General features: G+C 38.2%; 1 protein-coding gene across 2 annotated transcripts in view; it reads right to left on the reverse strand.

Moving 5' to 3' along the window:
• The window catches only part of lpp (LIM domain containing preferred translocation partner in lipoma), a 239,944-nt gene extending 229,223 nt beyond the window's left edge, over positions 1-10,721 (reverse strand). Inside the window, exon 1 of one of the 2 annotated variants that reach the window (XM_079841468.1) lies at positions 10,481-10,721. The gene's annotated coding sequence lies outside the window, so the exon portion shown is untranslated. The remainder of the gene's footprint in view (positions 1-10,480) is intronic. The other variant, XM_079841470.1, reaches the window with a different exon arrangement.
• Positions 10,722-25,662: the final 14,941 nt, after the last annotated feature.

Here is a 25,662-nt window from a genome sequence, read left to right on the forward strand (position 1 = left end):
TTCCATGGTCACATGTGTATAAAATCAAGCACCTAGGCATGCAGACTGCTTCTACAGACATTTGTGAAAGAATGGGTCACTCTCAGGAGCTCAGTGAATTCAAGCGTGGTGATAGGTTGCCACCTGTGCAATAAGTCCATTCGTGAAATTTCCTCACTAATAAATATTCCACGGTCAAATGTTAGTGGTATTAAAACAAAGTGCAACTCCACGTAAAATCACAGAGCGGGGTCAGCCCATGCTGAGGCGCACAGTGCGCAGATGTCGCCAACTTTCTGCAGAGTCGATAGCTACAGACCTCCAAACTTTGTGTGGCCTTCAGATTAGCTCAAGAACAGTGCGTAGAGAGCTTCATGGCTGAGCAGCTGCATCCAAGCCTTACATCACCAAGTGCAATGCAAATCATCAGATGCAGTGGCATAAAGCATGCCACCACTGGACTCTAGAGCAGTGGAGACATGTTCTCTGGAGTGACCAATCACGCTTCTCTGTCTAGCAATCCGATGGACGAGTCTGGGTTTCGTGGTTGCCAGGAGAACGGTACTTGCCTGACTGCATTGTGCCAAGTGTAAAGTTTTCTGGAGGGGGGATTATGGTGTAGGGTTTTTCTGGGGTTGGGCTTGGCCCCTTAATTCCAGAGAAAGGAATTCTTAATGCTTCAGCATACCAAGACATTTTGGACAATTTCATGCTCCCAACTTTGTGGGAACAGTTCGGTAATGGCCCCTTCCTGTTCCAAGACATGGATGAGCGAGTTTGGTGTAGAGGAATATTACAGGCCTGCACAGAGTCCTGGCCTCAACCTGATAGAACACCTTTGGGATGAATTAGAGCGGAGACTGCGAGCCAGGCCTTCTCGTCCAACATCAGTGCCTGGCCTCACAAATGCGCTTCTAGAAGAGTGGTCAAAAATCCCCATAAACACACTCCAAAACTGCACCTTCGCACTCAAATGGATGCTGTGAGTATAAACAAGGCTTCAGAGGAATGGTATCTGACAAAGAAAAGGGAGGATACAGGCAATACATTCTTATTTGGTTGTCAACAGACAGTAGGCCAAAGGAAATTTGAAGGTTCAAGAAAAGAGAGAGATAGTGCTATGAAACACTTCATCAATCATAAGCAGGACGAGATGAACAGCATTTAATCCACATAAATCGAGAAGACCTGTCCAGCCGTGGTAATAAGCATACGATGCTCATGTTTCTAAATGTGTATGAAGGTGTGAACACGTCTCAGCTGTCCTTCCTCTTATCTGCTCGCTCCTTCCACTTTCTATCACCGGCTAAAACACTGCATGTCCTTTTTACGGCTGCAGGTGTCTTCTTAGCCTTGTATGCTAATGTGGCAATCTGTCTTTCTCCTTGCAAGCACTTGAAGGGAATGTAAGGAAGCTTGATTACCCAGAGTTCAGAGGGAGATCAAAGTCACAGTGCAGCTGAACTTTAAGTCGGGCAGCGTTCCTTATACTGCTGTGTCAATGAGTGCAGTGAGAAATGAGCACAAGTCTGCTGTAAATCATAACCGTGAGAGCGACCGCTGCATCATCCGTCTCGCGGTCCGGAGCCTGTTCCACACCACATCCTAAAGGACAGAGTCACTGTACACTCATTCATCCACCTCTCATCCTGAATGCCCGTTTCCTGTGTACTTAAACTACACAGATCTGTGCTCTCTATGCCTCTTGGAAATTGGAGTGCAGCAGTAGAAAAATGGAGCAGAAAGTGCAGCTGTTCTATCAGACTACTGGATTTGTCATCCAGGACTGAAACACATTGGAAATTATAGCTTTGTTCAAAACTTGTTCATTGAGCAAATTTCGCTTTCAGATGGAATACATTAATGTCAGACTAATTTAACCAAAATCAAATCTGATTCAGCTGTAGGCACAAGGCCATAGTTACTGTAATCACAGTCGGACTGGGATATTGCTTTTATACAGAAGTTAATATTCAGCAACTAAAAATTCAGATAATACGTGGCTAGTTATTCAGCTTATTTGTGCTCAACAAACAAAAAACATTCCAAAAGAACAAGGGATATGGCAATATCAAAAATCTGGCCAAATCATATTAATTAATTTCAATGGTATAACTGACCGAAAACTGATTAATGGCTGATATTAAACTTTTATAAATATCTATTTTGTTAAAAAAGTTTATAATTTAAATTATAACACAAAATTATAATTTAAAGTATTACAGTTGGATAATCATTTTGAGATTTGCTCAAATGTATAAATTATTTTTGTTATTAACTCTTTCCCCGCCAAACACAGAATTTTCTGTTATTTGTGAGAAAACGCTTCCCCGCCAAACACGGAATTTTCTGTGTTTCCACACTTATACGCTAGGGGGAGCTATTACGCATCTAGGGCCCTATGATTTCCGCAATCACGGAATCGCGGACGGAATCGCGGAATTGGCATATTAACGCGGAATATATTGTTAACGTGGAATTTCCCGGAATTTTACATATTTGGAATGAAATGCGGTTTTGTGTGGGAGAAGAACGTATGTCTGGGGAAAATGCAGACCGGGGGAAGCAAATCTGGGCAACACAACCCCTCCCGTAATTTCAGCTCACCCTTCAAAACAATGAAAGTATGGCGAAGCGGCTCACCACGGCTCTGCTTTCGTCGGCGAAAAAGTTAAGAAACTCAACACTAAGCCCTCAGTACCGAGCCGAGCAGTTCCCTCGCGGGGAGTGCTTGCTGTATTTTGCCTTGTTTTAATGCACTTTAATGTACTGTATGGAAAATAATGTCTTAAATGAACTTAAGAGAAAATGAGAAGCGCGGGACAGCGCGTCTGATCCGCATCATGTTCGGCAGAGGTAGATCTTAAATTGACAGTAGCACTGATAATGTCTGTCATTAATGTTCAAAGTACAACGGGAACAGAGAAGATTGTAGCTTTAATGATGATTCATCTATATTTCACTTATTATTTATGCTGTTAAGAAAGGTGTTGATAACTTTATTCAATTTCTGTGTAGACTATGTCTGACAGGCAAGGCCACAGGTAAATATAACATTTATTATAATGGGTTTATGTAAAGATTGTTTTAAGTTCAATTAAATTAAAAGTTATTTTTTTAAAGCCTAATAAATGTTGAAATTGGTAGCTTTCAGTTATACTGTAATGTAACATCATCAATGTTTCATATAGACATTAATATCAGTGACACTGGCCTTCATTCATAAAAAGATGCCATTACAACACACATTTAAAATATGCTGTCTTTAAGTTGTATCAAAATTTATTTGGAGAGTAACTGAAATTATTACAATATCAAAAAACTCCAATGTTTTTAATTGCAATTAATCATGATTAATTACAGAAAAAATGCGATTAATTTGTTTTTTTTAAATAATTAATTCACAGCACTAATATTTTGTTGTGACTTGAAGTACTTCGAGTGCAGTGTTATGTTGCATCATGCGGTATTTGTCCTGAAAAGTAAATGTGATGTTTGTTACCTCAATAAATTTAAGGTCATTCCTATTTTATGTTTTATGTTCTATTATATTAACATTAAAAACTAAAATAACAGTTAAGGTTAAAAAAAACTGAATTCCCAAAAATTTAAACGGAGAAAAAAAAGGAATTAGCAAAAATTAAAATGGAAAAAACGGAATTTGAGAAAAAATAAAACGGAATTTGGGAAAAAATAAAACGGATTTCATAGGGCCCTACGCATCTTTAGAATGAGTACAGAATCTCCTGATCAAAACACAGGCGAAGAAGACGCAAAAAAACAAGAGATCGTATGTAAGCATATGCAAATGTGATCATCAACATTAAACATCATATAAATCAAAACTGCCTAATGTTACTTAAAGGGGGGGGTGAAATGCTGTTTCATGCATATTGAGCTTTTTACACTGTTAAAGACCTGGATTCCCATGCTAAACATGGACAAAGTAAAAAAAAAAAGTTGGACGTTTGATGGAGTATTTCTGTACCAAAAATACTCCTTCCGGTTTCTCATAAGTTTCGGAAAGTTTTTTTTGAGTATGGGTCTATCTGATGTCAGCAAGGGCGGAATGTCCTTGTACGGGCTCTTTTCTCGGAAGGGAGCATACGCGCGACTAGAGCACAAACGCTCGCCCATTAAAGTGCTCTGCCCATTCCATGAAGGTCTCTAGGTACTGTTCTTGAGCTAATCTGAAGGCCACGCAAAGTTAGGAGGTCTGTAGCTATTGACTCTGCAGAGAGTTGGGGACTTCTGCGCACTGTGCACCTCAGCATGGGCTGACCCCGCTCTGTGATTTTATGTGGCCTACCACTTCGTGGCTGAGTTGCTGAGGTTCCAAATTGCTTCCACTTTGTTATAATACCACTACAACACTTGCCCATAGAATATTTATTAGTGAGGAAATTTCACGAATGGACTTATTGCACAGGGGGCAACCTATCACTGTACCACGCTTGAATTCACGGAGCTCATGAGTGACCCATTCTTTCACAAATGTTTGTAGAAGCAGTCTGCATGCCTAGGTGCTTGATTTCATACACCTGTGGCCATGGAACACCTGAATTCAATTATTTGGAGGGGTGTCCCAATACTTTTACAAATATAGTGTATATCGTCTGCAATAATATCATAATTGTTGGTTTAACAATGTGACATTATCGAGTATATCTCTCACACACACCTAGAGAGAGTGCATGCATAGAATACGTGATTTAGACTTTCAGATCAGACAAGTTTAGAGTGCACGCTTTCACTGCGTGAGTTAGTTTATATTTATATAATTTAACATAGTTCATAAATGACACAAAAACTCCAGGTATCCGCAAGATAACAAATGTGATATTGATTTTATACAAATTTACTAAACAAGAAGTAAATATTAAGTGACTTCCGTTTTAGACACCATATTGCCTGTTTATGCTCCATTTCGTCAACGAAAACAGTTCAAAACAAAGCCACAGCACTGTAATTGCATTTCTGAGCAACACACTGCGTGTTTCCTTACTGAATTAATCAGCTTTTTGAATGAATCAGTTGAATCAATGATTCAATAACTAGGATAGATTAAGATGGTCAAATGTTTCGTTCCTGAATGAGTCAGCCGTTTGAATGAATCGGTTGAATCTCAATTGCTGCATCCCAATTCGCCTACTTATACTCCAAATCATTGAATTCAGGCAATCTTTTTGTGAAGAAAAAGTACATACTTTTGAGTGTGTAGCAGAAGAGTTTCAAGCTTTGGGACATGCTACTTCGTCATCTTTAACAGACATGCATCCCGTCACTGTTTAAACTGCCCTGTCAATCATCATCACAGTTCAAATCCTCCACATTCAATTTAATTTCCTACCATATTGGAGAGACATAGCACATTGATTTGCCATTTGTGGGTCTTTAATGCAGAGACTCCTCATGTGTTTGCAGTTTTATATAATGATGCATTTAAAAGTTAATCGCCAAACGAATCATCATACAAAAGTTCACAATGCTGCTGCAGGTGAAATATAATGTGGATAACATTGAATGAATACCTTTTTGTCAGGTTAAATACTCATAATTGATCACTCAAACCTCTTTATCTAAACTTCTCTACTTAACCGTCGGACTCGCACATCCGTCATGTTTGTAGTTCTTTAACACTTTTTATCCGCGTTTGTAGTTCTAAACGAATCCTCGTCCAACTCCCAATGGGTTGTGGGCAATATCAGCCATTAGAGTGTGCGTCGATCTGCACTTCGAATTCTGACCGGAAATAGTAGACCATCCAGGTATCTTTGAAACACTACGATTTGGGACATAATAATTCTATTTTTGAATACTATTTAGTAAGGATAGTATGCGAATTGGGATGCAGCAAATGACTCACTCCTTAACGGCGACTGATTGCCACCTACTGGCGGTATTAATTTCACATTTAAAAGTATCTTTTCATGTTTTAAATCATTTTACATATCAATATTCAGATCGTTTCTGTCACTGCAGTGAACTGAAAACCGCACAGAATATGAAGAACATCAAACATTTTAGGAGTCAACTGACCACAGCCGTCCAAAACCTACCAAGGTACCAGCACAATAACACACTCAGTCAAATTATCGCTATCAAAAAATATCAAGACATAATTTTTGTGTCAATATCGCACACCCCTAAATGACAGCAAAGGTAATCTAAATGTAAAAATGATTTAGCCTGGATGCCAGCCGAACTTAGCCCCGCCCACAACATTTTTACTCGGGCAGTTCGGTCTGGACTTGATCCATAGAGAAGTAATTATGCCCGAACAGAAACTGTTCGGACCAATGAAATTGTCAGGGCGGGCTTTAGACGATGATGGACAGATGATCAACATTAACGTAATCATCCACGTCATCAAAGGCGCTTGGGTTGAGTTTGTTCTAATCCTAAACGGAGAACTTGTTCGTATATGCATTCACCTTTACTATTTCTCTCAGAAATGATGATCGTGTTGGTAAGTACTCTGTGTATCCTTAAATTCTTTTTTTACAACACCGGCAAAGATCGTTTACACTCATCTTTTTCTTCTAACGTTAGGCTACTTATTCCAGCGTGCGTGCAGGTATAGGGTTGCCAAGTTTTTACAACAAAACTCGCCCAATTGCTAACGTTCCTCAATACTAGCCAAAAACAAGTCCAATAGCTTTCCGGGGGGGGGTTCTCCGGGAAAAAAGCATTTGGGGGGTAAAATATGTGTTATTTTGGCAGGGCTGGTAGCTAAAAATCGCATTCCTGGGTCTGTATGTCACATAATTGGGGTCGCTTCAACCCGTGGACATGGCAACACAGTGCAGTTGAGTTCTGTTGACATTTGACAACTAACGTTATGCGTCGCTCCGTTGCTCTGATTGGTTGTAGGTCTATCCAATTGAGGTCTTTCCTGGTTCGGTTGAAACACGCCCCATAATCACAGCCCAACGGAGCAGTATCAGACTCATATTCTGACTAGAATTGAGTATGACGACGTCAGGCTAAAAATGATTGGCAATGAGCATCAAATATTCAATATTGAGTTGGGGAGATGCTTCGCAAAATTCTTCCACACCATTCATAGTTTGGGTAATGTTTTTGGTGCTCAAGAAACCTCTTATGTTGAAAACAGTTGCTGAATAAAAGTTTTTAATAAATTGAGTTGAGTTTGCACAATGTACAGAATTACGTGTTCTATGTGCGATGCCTGTGCTTTTTGTCCTATAACTTTGACATAATGCAGATATGCACTTCTCATAATGGTGTGTGACCCTCTTAACAGGGCTGTTAAAAATGTTAGCTATTAAAACCATCAGCACTTTTTAACATATTATTCTAAACAGGCACTGAATGGAGCACCCAATAAATATTCTTTAACCCAATGGAATTTCTCTGGGGTCTAGGACTTGATTCAATGGGTGAACTGAATTGTTCATGACACCAGAATTAACTGTTGCATAAATCCATATTATATGCTCACTATAATTGCTGTATTTCTTTGTGTATTTATAACTTTCAGTTGTCACTCTTGCTCCAGACAGCACCTGATCACAGAGTATCCATAGCAACAGAAATAAGGCATGACATTTTTGATCCTACAGTAACCTACAGTCATACGACACAGAGTCAATATTCATAGAAAGTCTGCTCTAACGGCAAAACGACAGTCAAAGGAGTGAGCATGGAAGACTAGTCTCAAAGGCAGGATTCATCTTTTAACTTTAAGCATCACTAGCCTGTCAGACATGTCCTCTTTTTTAATGCCTGCTGTTGGGTGAGATGTAGTTTGGAGTTAAAACTTTTTGGGGGGAGGCTGGAGTGGAGGGTGTCAGAAATTATTCAGTTTGATGGCTGGGAGGCCTTGATGTTATTGATTAGAGATTCATATCAAAGTAGAATTTTGAATGTCGTCTTTGTAAGGAAACAGATAAATATTTTAGCACTTAGCTACTTTTAAGATGAACAATGTCTGTATTCTAGACATTTTGGTGGACTTGAAATAGATATTGATATATTTGCTTCTCTGACAAGAAAATGTCTTTTAGGAGACAAGAATTCTGTTCATACTATTAGTTGCGCACACAATAGCAGAGATGCCTCCATATTGGACTAAATCCACAGATCACAGCAATAGATTCATGCTTTACCAAAAGATAAATCATTATGAAAATCAAAAATCACATTTACTTTCAATAGTAAAGAGAAACACCTTCTATTTCAGCAAGTAAACCCATGAATGACAGGGCTACACTAACAAAACAAACCCATATTATCACTGTAGAGTTGGTTTATTGAAGTCTGATGAAGATCAATAGGCTGCTTTAAAGCTCAACTCACAACAAATTGCATATTCAACTTTGAGCCACAAGACTGTCTCAAATCTGTCAACACTGACTGCGTGCATCTTAAACTACTTCAACACTGTGGTTCAAGAAGCAGTTTAAAAGCAATATGCTCAAATCACCCAGACTGATGTTAAAATCATCCAATTGTCTTTCTGTTTCAACTGGCACCCAAATTACCTAAGCTTTTCATGCTATGTCAATATTTGTATTTAAAGCTACACTATGTAACTTTTCCGTCCACTAGAGGTCGCCTGTTCAAAACAAAGGCGTAGTTTGATGACGGCACGTTTGAGCGCAGAATCTCGGGACATGTGGTCTTCACCTCACAGCCGGTGGGAAACAGTCAGGATAGGACTCGGGCAGAAATCATGTTCATGGATGCGATTATTAACATTACTGTAGTCTGAAGCAGAGCAGGACCGAGTGTTGTGGAGCTGAGCAAGGCCGCAGGAGCGATTGAAGAGCGGGACTGTTATTATGGCATAGTCGCTGGCGGGACTTTTATTATGACACGGTTGCCGGCGGCACTTCCTCTTCTCCAGTGCTGAGTGTGAGGTAACGCAGCTCTGTTTATCGTATTAGATATATCTGACTGTGTTGAAAAGGAAGTTATGACGTTCGCTCGGCGGCTGAGCTATGACACTTGTTCACACTGCAGTGAGAGTAAAGTGTTTCACTGAATAAAACCGGAGACCGAGGGTGACGCAGATATGACGCAATCGACAGGCGACTCCCTCACACGCATAGCTCACACGTCCCGGCTCCTTGGTTCAAATAGCAATTTTCTCACGATTTACAAATAGTTGAAAACATTTGGGATATTCTAAGTACTCAACTGAACAAAATATATAACACTGGCCTAGTGGTTTCTGGATGTTTTACTGCAAAAATCCTACATAGTTCACCTTTAAATAGGCAAATGCTTAAGAAAAATGTATGCACCTCTTAATTGAAATAACATCACAGCATTTATTTCCATCAGGAGGAGCATCCATTTTTGGTCAAGATCTTGTATTGACAATGCAAGAGTCAAGCACTCTGTAAAGTCTACTCCAGAACACCCCAAACACTTTCAATTAATTTAAGGTCAGGACTCAGAGGTGCGAATACATGTATGAAAATGTTTCTTCATGCTCCCTCCCAACCATACTTTCACAATTTGAGCCTGATGAATATTTACATTGTGAAACTGGAACATGGCCATGGTGTACATGGTTGTTTAAAAAATGAAAAGCTACACACTCATCAATTAGGGTTAGAATAAATATATGTTGCCAAATATATAACATGCTAGAAACTCAATAATAACTGCAATAATAATCCAATCATAGACTCTCAAGCATTTGCCTATTTACATTCAAACAGCAACTTTTTTATGGCCGGGCAGTGTATGGGAGTGTAAAAAGCATACAACTGAAGCTTGAGACATAGACCAAAATATAGGCCTAACATACATTTAAATATAAATAAATATAAGTTAACATAAACCTGCAATTTGTTTGTGCCCCTTAAAATCAGAGATCACTACAATGCTCCTGACACAAATCTTAAATCACAATATTGCAAAAGCCAATGTAACATTCAGTTATTCCCTCTTTTAACCAGTAAACAAGAACACATAACGAGTTACAGATCCCCGGTATAAGTTGTGCAGCATCACACTGATATTTGAATTGAACAACGCAAGCAAAGCACATGGCCAGCACTAATCTTTCGTATCTGTTGCTGTTGTAAGCAGAAGCCACGTCTCTGAAGCACTGTTACAATCCTCCTGCACACGAACCCTCCAGCCTATTTACTTCCGCATTCTTCAAAAGAAACACAACAGTGCAAGAATGTTTCTGAATCACAACACGGTCAACTTCAGACGTTCATTTGCAACAAGTATCTACTAATCGTATTCAAAGTACGCCGACACCTTCTAAATGTTCGCTCAAATGTCTCGGCTGCGAGGTAAATACGCGAAACAAAGTTCGCCCCCCTCCTTCTAGCAATCCCACGCCCTCCATTTCAATGGCACAGCTCGAATCTCTCACAGAAGAACATATAGTTGTCAAACATAGTTCGAGCTGTAGAGCTCGCGCCCATTAACAACGCTGCGTTGTCCCGGGCCTGCGATCGGCGTTTCAACGCGTGGAGCCGCCCCTCGAAAGCTTTAATAGTTCTCTTACCTCGCTTTCTAAGAATCACAGAGTTTCAAATCCCCACTTAAAGTGAAACTTCTTTTTCCCAAATCTGGAGAGTAGCAGGCAGTGACGTCAGAGGGCGAAATTCCAGCCGGCAGCACACACACTTACACACAGTCACAGAAATTTGCCCATGTATGGCAGTCTCAGCCAGCTCTCATGCAATATCTCTTCCTCACAACGGCTGTATTTATCTTATTGTGCAAACAGTGTAATAACTGTGATTATTCATCATCTGTCGTATCACCATTTTAAAAGCCTGCATATTGTCCTCTTTGTATCTGCTGCAATCATTACATTTAAAGGATCTGTTACATTTTGTTACAAATAATTTAAAATAAACACTTATTTTGATTCAGCCAGCCATGGTCTAAAATACTTAAGAGTGGAAGCACCGAGTTTTATATACATACATATATACATGTATATGTATATGTGTGTATACAGTATATATATATATATATATATATATATATATATATATATATATATATATATATATATATATATATATATATATATATATATATATATATATATATACACACACAAATACAGCTCTGAAAAAAATTAAAAAGACCACTTAAAGGGATAGTTCACCCAAAAATGAAAATTAGCCCATAATTTACTCACCCCCAAGTCATCCTAGGTGTATATAACATTCTTCTTTCAGACGAATAAAATCGGAGTTATATTACAAAAGTCCAGGCTAATCCAAGCATTAGAATTGGATTCATAGTTGCTCTGCTTTTGAAGTCCATAAAAAGAGCATCTGTCCGTCAAATAACATTGATTAAATGTTCCGCTCCACGCGGCTCTGGGGTGTTAATAAAGGGCTTCTGAAGCGAATCGATGCGTTTGTGTAAGAAAAATATCCAAATTTAAAACTTTATCAAGTAAACTTTCGGCCGACCACCTTCCCTGTTCAATTTATGGAAAAATTGTTGAAAGTTCCCCTGCCGTTCGAAAGACTAACGCGACCAGGTACGCTCATCATGACGTCACGTACGCATCTTGAGTTTGCACTTTTTATGGACTTCAAAAACAGAGCAACTATGAATCAAATTCTAATGCTTGGATTAGCCTGAACTTTTGTAATATAACTCAGATTTTATTCGTCTGAAAGAAGAATGTTATATACACCTAGGATGACTTGGGGGTGAGTAAATTATGGGCTAATTTTCACTATCCCTTTAACATGGATTTCTCAATGTTAAGTGGTCTCTTAATTTTTTCCTGAGCGATGAGAATACTTTTTGTGTGCAAAAATAAATAAATAAAAAAACATTATTCAACAATTTCTTCTAGCCTGTGTCAGACTCTTACGCTGTTGACGCAGTGTAAACAGTGAAGCACTACCTAGTTCTACGACAGAACGACTCGTGTGTATGCGTCGTGTTGCTCATGTAAACAGCGTCGGCCAATGGTAAGCCAGCATTCTGGAAGTGCTGCACTGTATACACTGTATCAACAGTGTAGGAGTCTGACACAGGCTAGAAGAAATAGTTGAATAAAGTCGTTATTTTATAGAAATTGTTGAATAAAGTTGTTATTTTTTGCGCACAAAAAGTATTCTCGTCGCTTCATAAAATTAAGGTTGATCTACTGTAGTCACATGGACTATTTTAACAATGTTTTTACTACCTTTCTGGGCCTTGAAATAGCTGTCTATAGAGGGGTCAGAGAGCTCTCGGATTTCATCAAAAATATCTTCATTGGTGTCCTGAAGATAAACAAAGGTCTTATGGGTTTGGAAAGACATGAAGGTGAGTAATTAATGAAATTAAATTTTTTGGGTGAACTAACCCTTTAAGCCATGGTTTTATGTGTTTATTTAACTTTTTAAATTGTGCTGGAAACCCACTATGACAACTTGCCCCTTGTCGTGTGACAACATGCCCCAGTGGGCCAATGTGTATTTAATGAACTCTATCTTTCTTCTTTAGCAAAATTGGTGGAAATATTCAAAATGTATGCTTAAACAGAAACTCACTAGTTCATTATATGGCATTTGTGGTTGGGTCAAATCATACAAAGCATCACAAAGCACTTCATAGATGAATTTCAGAAATATTCCTAGGATAATAAAGACCAAAAATTTTATTAATTTATTTTAGCTTCTTTAAATGTATTAATTCCTTTCTACAAGGGAGAGCAGCATGCTCACTCATTAACCAGAAATAATAGTAATCCAGACATGTGTACGTAATGTAATTCAATAATATACCTCACAGATAAGTCTATGATCTGTTTAGTCTAATCTCCTTTCACACTTCATTCCACAGGACGCTTGATTCTCTCAGACAGAGCCTGCCCTTCAACACCCGCCAACACCCAACCACATACTGCAGTTTTCATTCAAATCTAAACGTTTGCATGTTCAGCTGTCAATGCAAATATCATAGCAGTGCTCCGCTTCTTTATTTGATTTCTTTCTGCTAGGGAATGTACCACAATAGCTTTGAATGATGATGACAGTGGTGTCCACACACGCTAAAGGTAACAGTTTGAGATAAACCTCATCGTCATCTGAATAGCATGGTTCATTCAGACTCTCGCCAGAATCGTTTAAATGTAGTAATTTTGGGTCCTACAAAAGATAAACAAGATGGAGCCTTAGAATGGGACTAGCGCAACTAGAGGGGTTTTGTGGGTGTGACAGAATCATACATTTGGTGTGAATTTAATGAGGGTCTCCTGGTTGTCTACAGAAATGCCATTTCGGTAGAATGAAAATAGACTTGTGTTACACCACAATACAAACTTTGAGTTAAGAAAGTGAAGTCTCGCCACAAAATATACTCCAAATTCTCATTCTGTAAATTCAGTGAAATCGGCATCATGTCTCTTTTGGCTGTTTTGGCAATGACTGGCTTCCCATCGTTACCAATAAGCACATCATAACTGGAACGAGAGTGTTTTAGAAAGAGACATATTGTCAGGCAAGGACGCTGGTTGCCTGATATATCTTGCATTTAGAAAGTGGAAGTGCACTCTTATCTATCTCTTCATCAAAGTGACTCATAAATATTCACACTTGAGTTCATGATATGGAGTTCACAGTACTTGACACGCTGACAACTTTTTGTAGTGAATATAACTATATTTATTTCAATATTAATTTAGATTATTGTACTTTTAATTATTATAATTCAATTTTTATGATGGATTTTCATATTTTAAGATTGAAGGTTTATTTATTTAACAGCACTATTTATTTTCCAACTCCAGTGGTTTAACCTCAATTTTGATGAAGCGAAGCAAGTAATAATTTACAAAATATTAATTAATATTTGGTAAATAAAGTGTAAATTATGTTATATATTATGTTCTTTTGTGCAAACAAAGCACTCACGTCACTTCATAAAATGGAGGTTAAACCACTAAAGTCACATGGATTACTTTAATGATGTCTTTACTACCTTTCTCGGGCTTGAAAGTGGTAGTTGCGTAGACTGTCAATGGAGGGACAGAAAGCTCTCAGATTTCTTTAAAAAGATCTTCATTTGTATTTCTTAGATGAACAAATGTCTTACGGGGTTTGGAAAGACATAAGGGTGAGTAATTAATGACAGTATTTTCATTTTTGGGTGAACTAACCCTTTAATGTGACCTCTCTAAAAAAAAAAGATTTAATCTGTTTGAATAAAAATCAACCCCTGAGACATTAAAAGTGCCCCTAGTGGTGGTTATTGACTCTGTATCTGTATCTCTTCAACAATGAAAGCAGATCATCAACTCATCAACAAACTGATCAATAAGTGAATAAAGAGCAATAGATGTAAACCGTTTAGACAGAAATATGCAACTAAGTCTCTCTGTACGTGTATAAACTCCAACGCTGATGACTATAAGTGAAATCCCTGACTTGAAACACTGCGTCGACTCGCTTCAGAGGTTGTCTACAACTGATTAACTTGTGCTGCAAGCACTTTGTAAACTGTTTTGCACACCATGCATGAAAAACAGAGGCAGAAAGAACACAACCAGAAGATCAAGCGCTGAGATAAATCAGACGATTGTGCCTTGTTTTGCCGTGACTGGTTCTGCATCCCCCGGCGTGCAGGTTCCAGGGCACATTGGAAAGGTAATCTCATTTGTACTGTGTGACAGCTTATTTGCAACTTTGCTTACTGGCAATTTCCTAATGGGCCCCATGAGTAGTGTCTGGCTCCCTCTCCTTCTTCTTTCCTTCTCTCTCCCTCGCTCTCTCACAAATTTGATCAAAAAGACACTCTAAAACAAATCTGAAAACAATTACCGCTGCCCCAGCATGAAATCCCACTGTTTTCCAGCTGTCAGTCAACTGGCATTTAACGTATTTGCCTATGAGTACATTTAACACTATAAGTGCACAGAATTACTACCAGTATGATAAGAGACGAGTTTCAGATAAGGAATGCTTTACTTTTGTTAGTCATATTACTACTTGTGACAAGCTGAAATGAGGTGTCTGCACTCCGAAGCGTGGAATACAGCGATATGGTGAGAGAGCAGATGCGTTGAAAGACGAAAGGGGGTGGGGGGGGGGCACAAAAACAGTTTTTGTACATCTTAAGAATACAAGCTGCAATCTATCTTTTATATCACCTCTCGACACGAGGCTAACGCTCCCAGCGTCGGATATCCTGTTGTACACACAAAACGTTAAGGCCGACGCATTCTTCTTCCCGCACCACTTCCTCTGTTGCACGAGATAAACCTCAAGCAGCTGTGGAGGAAAGAGAGAACATGTTTTAGAATGTCAACGTGACAGTGACCTGCTTTGCAGCAGGCTGACCATGGCAGAAACAGAATAAACCTACTTTACCTTTTAAAGCTCACAAACTAGAAGCCGCGCAAGATTTCAGTCCTCGAGGAAAAGGGAAATTCTTAGAGTGGATTCGTAGGCCTCTCATGCATCTTTGATGCTGTCAAATTGCAAAGATGGTTTCAGGAAATGTCAAGAATGACAAAGGCGACTGTGCTGTATTTTCTCTTTAATAATGTAAAAATCCCTCAGCTACGGCGAAGCTTCTGCATTAGACCGGTTAATGTGCAGGTGCTCATTCAACTAAACCCTGTGTTGATCTTAAATTATTCAGCGTAATATGTCCGGTACGAAAGCATGTTGCCACAAGATAATGCGCATACCTCCAGTAAACTGCTGCTAAGTAGGATTGAGAGGTTTGGATCACACAACTTCAACCACAAAAACAGATTTTCAATACTAATAGAGATGCTAATTTGAACACAACAGGCCTATCGTTTGCCAGACATTAGCATCAAAAGGCAAGTGTGAGAAAAGGTAGAAGGCCCACAAACCAAGCACAAAACCCATATCCTCAAGCAACTAATCAAACAACTGCACATGTAGATCTAAACCCAAGATTACACAAGATAATGAATTCTAATTTGAGTGTTTAAGCATGTAAATATTCATCAGGATAGCAGAAGCAGATACAAGCCTGCGGCCGTGGCTTTTGATTCTGTGCACAGAACAGAAAGAATTGGTGTTTGCTTTGGAGACACTTAGAGAGTTATATCTTTTTTTTTTTAAGCATGGCAGAGAAAGTTGCATTTAATTTGCAAAGTCAGGGTCTTTACCAACAAATCCATTTTGGGCATGAAAGTTGCAGAATGCTGTTATTTGTTTGCCTAATTCTGAAAGGTGGCAAATTAGCACAACAGATTGACTGCATAAACTAAAGTTATCTGGCAATAAAATGAATGTCTAAATATGACTTTTGTGACTTTTAAAAGGGTCCTATACTGCCCCTTTTTACAATATGTAAAATAAGTCCCCAGGTTGTGTATGTGAAGTTTTAGCTCAAAATACCCCACATATCATTTTTTATAGAATGTTAAAATTGTCACTTTTTGAGGTTGAGCAAAAACGCACCGTTTTCCTTTAAATGCAAATTAGCTGCTGCTCTCCGCCCCCTTTTCTAGAAGAGGCCGGAGCTTCGAACATGTCCGAAACTCTTCACCTTTTTATGTTCAAACTGGAGTCGGGCAATGATGGAGAGACTAAAGAAGAAGTGACAACTTAGAATGCAACAGGGTGTTTCTGAATGGTTAGTTGATGAGTTTATGTAGCTGATGTGCAGTTAACTATCTTCAAGCCACTGATTAGCATATGATGTCATAATAATCTATAAATCGCTTGTGTGGGAACTATTGTAAGATGCCTTCAGAGCCAGAGAATATATGCTTCATGAAGATAGAACAGGTATAGTTTAGTTTAATTACGGTATAACTTATGTTGTCATCTTGCTTTTATAGTGGCATGCGGTCTATATAAATTGCGAAAGCTCTGCATACCTAAGCCATTCGTGGATTTGCTAATTAGTATTACCACTATTACTACAAAGTCCCTTGTTTGAGGTGTACCATAAAGCTAACATAATGAAACGTATGTAACTCTCCATCTTTTATTTATTTGCCAAACAACGGTAATTTTCTTCAAATCTGCCACTCACTGAGAGTTTCGGGTAAGCGGATCCACAGCAGCTTTGGCACCTACGCTCTGTTGTTATGTATCGTCATCACTGTCCCGCGTTCTCATTGGATTGCTGGCATATGGGGAATTACATGAGCAGGGTAAGCTGTGAGCGGATCGCTCGCCCAAGAAGAAAAATGTCTTTTACTGTCAGATTACGATAAACGAAAATCACATTGTGTTTAATAGAAAAACTAAATAGACTCAATCATGTGAAAAAAGCCATAACTGAAAATATTTTCATAGTATTTTATTTTCTCCGTAGGGAAATTCAATTTAACAATATAAAGTATAACTGTTAAAAGACAGACCTACTGTAAGCAGACCTGTAACTATCAGAGGCTGTTAATCGTAGTCTATTGCTGCGTTCCAGGCAGGTTTTTGAGCTTGTAAGTTACGACTTCAAACCACGACTCACGACTGTGTAGCGTTCCAGGCAAAGTCACGGCACTGCCTGAAGGGTAGCTAGATGTAAACCAGGAGTCTCAAACTCGCGGGATGATATTTTGTGGCCCCCTACTTGACATCAAAGTTTAGTGTTAGTGCGGCCCGCGCGTTGCTCTGAAAAGCACCTTTTTGCTGAGTCACTTGCCACGCTTGCAGCCACCTTTGTGTGTGTGTGTGAGAGAGAGAGTTGGCTCGCCCCTCCCTCATGCAGTATAATTGGTTGACACCGCGTGATTGACAGGAACAGACGAAGGAAGCTGATCAGACAGTCGAAATTAATGTGGTCTAACCATAGACTGTAAAAAAATATGGACGTAGGGTCCGTGACGTCACCCATAGGATTCTGATGAGCCGTTCTGAAGCGCAAAGTATGGACGAGATGGCCGTTGCCATCTTGGCAGCGCGTCATCACGCGTCACTCCCGGATAACAGAAAATGGGCAAAAAGGCGGGACGTGGACGGAGCTGAAGTGACGCAATGACAAACAGACAGCAGATAAATGGCTATCCACCTGTCACTCGAAGTGGCCACGCCCTTAATTATGCAGAACTTTAATGCTTTATATAATGTAAACGAATGAGTTATAAAAAAAATCACCCCCCTCACAGTTGTCATGAAGGGCAAAATTAGCCGTATAGACCAAAACCACAATTTCTACCAGGCTGTAAACATGTTTTATTCTGCTGTAAAGTTGGGCATTTTAACATGGGGCTCAATGAGATTCTGCTCCCTTCTGGAGCCTGTCCCTAGCCAGATCTATGCATTTATTCACTCATGCGAAGAATCTCGGACCTAATAATATATTTGACGCAATTTAATGCAAATATTGTTTACAAATAGTCCCAAAAAGATTATTTCCCAACTAGAAGTAGACCTAGAATTTCGTTCACTGTTCTGTTTGACCTAGTTACGGCCTTGCTTTGAATTAGTCTATTATTTAAAATAAAATTTAAATCATTATTTCATATTACATGATTTAATTTCTATAGGCTATATTTTAAAAAATAGAGTACACTCTAAAAACAAAAGGTTCTATATGGCACCAAAAATGGTTCTTGGCTCGTAAGGGGAACCTTTTTTAGAACCTTTTTCAGTGGTTCTTCAGCGGTTCTTCAGAGGTTCTTCACCGGTTCTTTGACTAAGGTGCTATAGCACCTCCGAAGAACCGCTGAAGCACCAAAATTGGTGCTATATAGCACTATTTACGAGCCAAGAACCATTTTTGGTGCCATATAGAACCTTTTTTTTAGAGTGTAGGCAAGAGAATTCTATGTTCTGAAGAACCGTTCATGTTCAGAAGAAACATTCATGATGAAGAACTGTTAATAATAAAGATTGAGAAGATTGTGCTCCTTTTTTTTGGAATACTTGAAACACTTTTTATGTGGAATACTTGATGCGGCCCAGCCTGACCCAGAGTCTTCCTCCAGCGGCCCCCAGGCAGAGGTGGGTAGAGTAGCCAAAATCTGTACTCAAGTAAAAGTACAAGTACTTATGGAAATATTTACTCAAGTAAAAATAAAAGTAGCAATCGTAATATTTACTTGAGTAAGAGTAAAAAAGTATTCGATGAGAAAACTACTCAAGTAGTTAGTTACTAGTTACTTTCAATCTGATTGATAAGAAGCGAAAACCCTGCTTGGAGAGCTTTCACACACCTCTCTGTAACACTTTACAATAAGGTTGTATTAGATAACATTAGTTAATGTATTATAAGATGAACTAACCATGAACAACACCTGTTCAGCATTAGTTAATATTTGTCAACGTTAGTTCATAAAAATCCAGCTGTTCATGGTTTATTCATGTTAGTTCACAGTGCATTGACTAATGTTAACAATATTTGAATAATGCATTAGTAAATGTTTAAATTAACATAAAGATAAATAAGTGCTTTATAAGTGCAGTTCATTATTAGTTCATGTTAACTAATGTAAGCAAATGAACCTTATATATATATATATATATATATATATATATATGTGTGTGTGTGTGTGTGTGTGTGTGTGTGTGTGTGTGTGTGTGTGTGTGTGTGTGTGTGTGTGTGTGTGTGTGTGTGTGTGTGTGTGTGTGTGTGTGTGTGTGTGTGATTAATGGTTAAACAGTGTAAATTAATGGTGTGCTGGGCTAACTAGAGCTCTTCTTAAAACATACTTTGTTCTTATATTTTTATAGGCTATTCTTTAGGTAGGAATAAAATACAATACCGTTTTTATTTGTATGCATTTTCTACACTTCAGACAGGTGTCTGTCCGGATTTGTGTATAAATGCAAGACGTCACATTAGGCTGTTCAATTTGTTTCGTTTTGTGAAGAAAAGGATATGTAAATGTGAAGATGTGAACGTTTGTTCGTGGACGTGTGTTGTTTGGAGGATTCAAACGATTTGTCATTACTTACACGAGCGCATATGAGGAAAACACTGGGACAGTGTGTGAAATAGTATTATAATAAGGGAAAATTTCCCATAGTTACCAAATGACCGTTAATAGTGTTCAAATATAGGCATCATTGTGACACTTACCGCTACATGTTCTTTTCAGAGTGGAATTCTTGTATGCTGAGAGATGTCAGTTCGTTTTGGTGCACACAACATGCATCGCATTATGAAACTATTCTTTTTGACATCTTGGAGTGAAAACATAGACTGAACTTGAGGCCACGGGCAATCTGCCTCCCGTAGCTCACACACATCTTCCTCTGCTTCGGCCATCATCTTCCGACTAAACGCGCGCTAATTATAAGCGGGTGATGCGTAGCAACCTCTCGCGAAGCAGCCTCTCCAACGTTTCGCGAGACTTGCGAAAGTCATATGAACTTATTTTAATATATATATAATATAATTATTACCATTTGACAGTAACGGAGGAACGCCACCGAATGTAACTAAGTAAAAGTACAGTTTTTTCACAAAAAATGTACTTGAGTAAGAGTAAAAGTACCCATCTTTAAATCTACTCTAAAAGTACAAGTTACCCAAAATATTTACTCAAGTAAATGTAACGAAGTAAATGTAATTCGTTACTACCCACCTCTGCCCCCAGGTAAAATGAGTTTGAGACTCCTGATGTAAACAAAGCATGGCGGACAGTACGGGGCTTTTGCTCATTTACAATAATTTCTATCGCCAAAGGTGCTTCCTCCTTACTTATATGAGGGAAACGGAGGTGAAAAAATGGCGCATGAGGCAAGAGAAGCGGTTATACCTTTTATTTTACGTTATTTGTATAGTTGGAAATGTATTTGGTATAAATGTATTCTTTCACCCAATAGACTGAAAACTAACTAATGCTAGAAAAGCTGCTGATAATGCATAACATTTGCGGATTAATAACGTTAAATAACCGTGTACGACTTTTATATACACCGCATCCGTAGGGGCTGCCATTGTTGTTTCGCCATTGTTGTTTCGCGGGCTATGTGACGTCAGAGCACATAACTGGGAGTACATCGATCTAGTACGAGTTCATGGGTGGGAAGTATTGGGTTTGACTGCCGTTCCAATGCACTTTCACGGGTAGAAGGTTGGAAAAACACGGGTTACTGGTTGCCTGGAACGGCATATGTGTTTGCTAAAGTCATCAATTTGCATTATTTAAACTTATTTTTAAAAGAATAATTATATTTTTATTATACTTAAATTTATTGTAATGATATTTTACTTAAATTTTATTTATAATAGGCAACTAATATTTATTATATTATATTATACTTATTTAAAATTTTTAATAAAAAACACTTCTTGCATACATTTAAAACAACGCCTGACATGGTGTTTCTTATTTGTCTCTGATTTAGATGTGTATCCTCGGTCGATGTGCCGTACATGAAGAATGTAATTTCTGCGACATTAGTGCTGCCTAGCGGTATTACAAAAATACAGAATACTTCGCAAACGCCCCTTTCACGCTTGTGCTTGTGAAGGCATCAACAGGTAAAAGTAGGCTACTTTCAATAAATGGTAAAATATAGTAGGAAACTTTTAGCTGTGTTGCTATGTGTCATGAGAGTAAGCAACTGAACACTCTGTCTAGAGCGAACGTGCTTATAAACCCATCCAATGTGCAAGTGCAGTTTTGACATAACACGTCACCCAGCATACCCAGGTAAAAAGTCACCGCCCGCTACTGTGACATGCTATTGCATTTGTGTTACGTACTGTATTGCAATAAATGTGAAAAGACAGATGCGACAGCTTGAGCAGACTCCCAAATGTGCTCTACTACAACAACTCTTCCTCTTACATAATATCGAAATATTGATCGGTATACCCCTGTATCTAATCGTATCGCAGAACTTTTTGAGGTATCGGAAAATATCGTATCGCTGCCTATGAGAATCAATATAGTATCGAACTGTGATAAACCATCCGATTTACACCCCTACTTACTTAAGCTGGACAATGACTTTCTTCTATCGCTGCTGTCCAGCCAAAACAATTTTTGTTGCATTAATTTTCTATTCTTTTGAAACAATCTGTTTTGTAAAAAGTGCTATATAAATGAAAGTGTCTTGACTTGAGTTTCCTGGATGGTTGCATAAGTGCAGCTTATGAGGAAGTGAATGTCGAAGATGCTTGTTGATGAAAATTGTCATAAAAGGGGCCATAGGTGCTATCTCAGCCCACCAAATCTCAACAAATAACCTAAAAAAAGAACAATTCCAGGAAAAAGGAACTGGAAATCAGGTTACTTCACTCTGAATTCTCCCCTTACCAGTTGTTTCATCATAATAACCAAGCATCATCTTTCCCTGTAGTCGGTGATAGACCCTGTTATTTCACTGTTGTAGTGAAACAAGATTTGAACTTGTGACCTCTTGGTCTTTTGAGATCGTATTCAGATTCTCAAAACTGAAATTCTAAAAGGAGAAGGGAGAAGTTGCATCTGTCCTCGTCTCTGTACTGTATATCAGTCAGTAAGGTGTGTATAAAAAGAATAAGAAAGTACTAGAACAAAAGAAATGAAAGTAATGTATGAAGTCTGCTTAGAAAACTAGTGAAACTGGAAGTTTGGCTCTGTTAATGTGGCCTATAAAAGAGTTGGAAGGCGAAAACGGTCCAGCAAAAGTTTGAGAAAACCCTGAATAACTGCAATTGACATGTTGGTAGAAATGAAAAGCTGAATGTGGTTTCTCTGACGTAAAAAGAGGTGGTATATGCAGAAGGTAGAGTGAGACACTGAGCTGATGAGACAGTGTGTCTGGCAAGTTTGTCTCTCCTTACCTTCTTTCAGCACATTACTCCATTCATATTATACTCACCTGAGTGATTTTTACCATGCAAATCTGTAAATTTTAAACCTTTAAATTTTAGAGGCTGTGGTCTGAGCAAATGGCTTTCTGGTGATGAGATAAGGTCATTTCTTTCACTGTCTGATTCAATTTTCTCGACATTAAAAAGTGTTCCACAAGCTGGACTTGCTGTGCTGTTAAGAAGTTTATGAACAATTGTAATGGTAATCTTAATTTAAAAAAATGACAATATAACAACTGTGATGATTTTTGTTCAAATAAATTATTTGAATCTTTGTATGCATTACACAATATTCTAAATGTTGTGTATAAATAACCAGTTTAATTGGTTTCTTTAGCAGTGTTCCTACCATAAGCTCAATGCAAAGACAGCAACAACATCCATTTTATCTCTGAAACAAACTCAGATGTGACAGGTTCAATGAACCAAAGAGAAAGAAAGAAAGGAAGTAGTATAGGAACAACATGAGTGCGAGTGAATGATTAATTTACAGTTCTGAGTAAACTATTACTTTTAAGCCTATAATATTAATTTCTTTTTAATAGGAAAATTCTCATAATTTTCTCCCCCTCATGTCATTCAAAACCCTTTAATTCATATTTGAAACATAGATTTTAATGAAACCTGAGAGATGTATGTCCCTCTATTGAAAGTCCACTCAAGCAAAGCGTTAATCCATATGAATTGAGCGGATTCATCCAAGTCTTCTGAAGAGTCATGATTGCTTTATATGATGAATAGGTTTAATTTAGGTTTTTTATTCATATATAGACTTGCATAGAGCACTTGGATTACATTTACAATGTTTTTATGAACTTTTTGTCAAAGTTTTGGTTGCATGCATGGACATTCAAAGGAGTGAGACAAATCTTTTAAGTTTCATTAAAAATATTCTCATTTGTTTTTTGAAAGATGGGTTTGCAACGACACAAGGATGAGACAATGACATGAATTTTCTACATCTTTGATTGAATTAGAACAATAAAAAGCAAAAACGGTCACAATAACAATTCACCTACAAGTCCCGTTACCATAAGCTGACAAAGTCATTGCTGAATGATTTGATAAAGGTCATTGTAACACAGACTGCCAAACCTTCAGTCGAGACCCGAGACTCAGAGGGAGGTGCTCCGCCCACTCGCCCTGTGTGATGTGAAGTGAACACCCAGGCATGTGGGAGTGTTTATGACAGCACTAATTAGCGTCTCTAGACATGCAGGGTGCACACACAACATCTATATAAGGAGATCAAATATTTAAAAGATGGTGTTTATAATGAGACATTACGGTATTGAGAGAACCGCACAAGTCACTCAGCCATGCCTGAGCTAAAAGAGGGATATAAGCCAACAACTTTATCAGGAGCAGATTAATTTGACTGCTGTTGTCTTCATTCACCATCTCTTTCTCATTACTGCTGCGCTAAAAAAAAGTTTGCTGCACACATGCACAGTTGCCAACCACATGGTCCAGTACAAATCACTAATGACACTTAATATTACGTGTAAATTGTAACGGTCCCCTTTTCCAGCGTTCCCATGTTCCCATAGGCATTCTAGATGTTAATCACAACATTACAACTTTCGACAACAAAGCAAAAAAGTGCTTGAAAATTAGACAATGAATAACCGTGAATGATATAATCAAATCAGAAATGATGATGCAATATATTGGCTGTAAATCATTGATTATAATTAAGAAATACCATATTTGAAGTAGGCAGGGCTTGACATTAAAGAGCCCCTATTATGCTATTTTAAAGTTTCCTAATTTTGTTTTGGAGGTCTCCTACAACAGGTTTAGATGCATCAAAGGCAAAAAAAAAAACACTTTGATTTTCTCATTATATAAATTGCACATCACCACATTTTTCAATGATTCTCAAACGACTCGACGGATGAATCAGTCTCTCTAAATTCTCCTTTCCGAGAGCTACTCTGCTCTGATTGGCCAGTACATTGAACAGTAACGATGACGTCGTTTTTACCATATCAATCCGAGCGCGAGTCCGATGATGAAACATTGGAAGAACTAGTTATTCAACCCGAACCTCCATCGCAATTTCGACTTTACAACTTTGCAGAACTTTTACATTCACAAACTGATATATTACACACTGCATGAAAGGGAATATTCAAAAAATCATAATAGGGGCACTTTAACACCCGCCAAATGCGGGTGGATTTCAGCAGTGGTGTGTACCGCAGTCACTCCTATAGCCACTTTGGCGGGTTGAATTTTATATATAATATATAATTTTTCAATAGTAGTCTTTTAAAAGGAATCATTCTGAAATAATAAACAAGTTGTAGTGTTGTCAAAAATATCGATTTTTCAATACATATTGATACTAAATATATGAAACGCCTCCAATACTCATTTCCTGCAGAAAAGATACACGATACCAGCTGCGCTTTCTCGCTCTCTCATCTCTCCCAATCTGACAGTGAGTTGACACACAAACCCGCCTCCCCTCACTCACTCTTTAATTTGATACGGTTGAATATTGTTGGTATTACAGGGCTTGACTTTCAGTGTGGGATTGCACGTATTGTGCATAATTGTACTCATTCCCACAGATTTTGTGCGTACACCCAAAGTGTGTGCACATAAAGCCGCCTCTCAGTATGCTCAATACTAAACTGATTTTGTTATTGCTGCTTATCGCGCTTAAACAGTCAAATTATACACACAAAATAAAGTCAAAATGTCGGTCTTTGAAAATATTCATGTAAACACAGTCAGTTATGTCTTAAGAGAACGTAAAGTTGCAAAAGAAAACGCATGTGCACAGTATAATGGATCTGTGCGTCAGGTCTTAAAGGTTCAGTGTGTAGTATTTAAGAGGATCTATTGACACAAATGTAATATAATATACATAGTTATATTTTCAGTGTAGTATAAAGAACTTATTTAATGTACCGTTATGTTTTTATTACCTTAGAATGAGCCATTTCTATCTACATGCACCGCGGGTCCCCTTAC

The sequence above is a fragment of the Gobio gobio genome, assembly GCF_949357685.1.
Source record: "Gobio gobio genome assembly, chromosome: 17".
NCBI lineage: Eukaryota > Metazoa > Chordata > Actinopteri > Cypriniformes > Gobionidae > Gobio > Gobio gobio.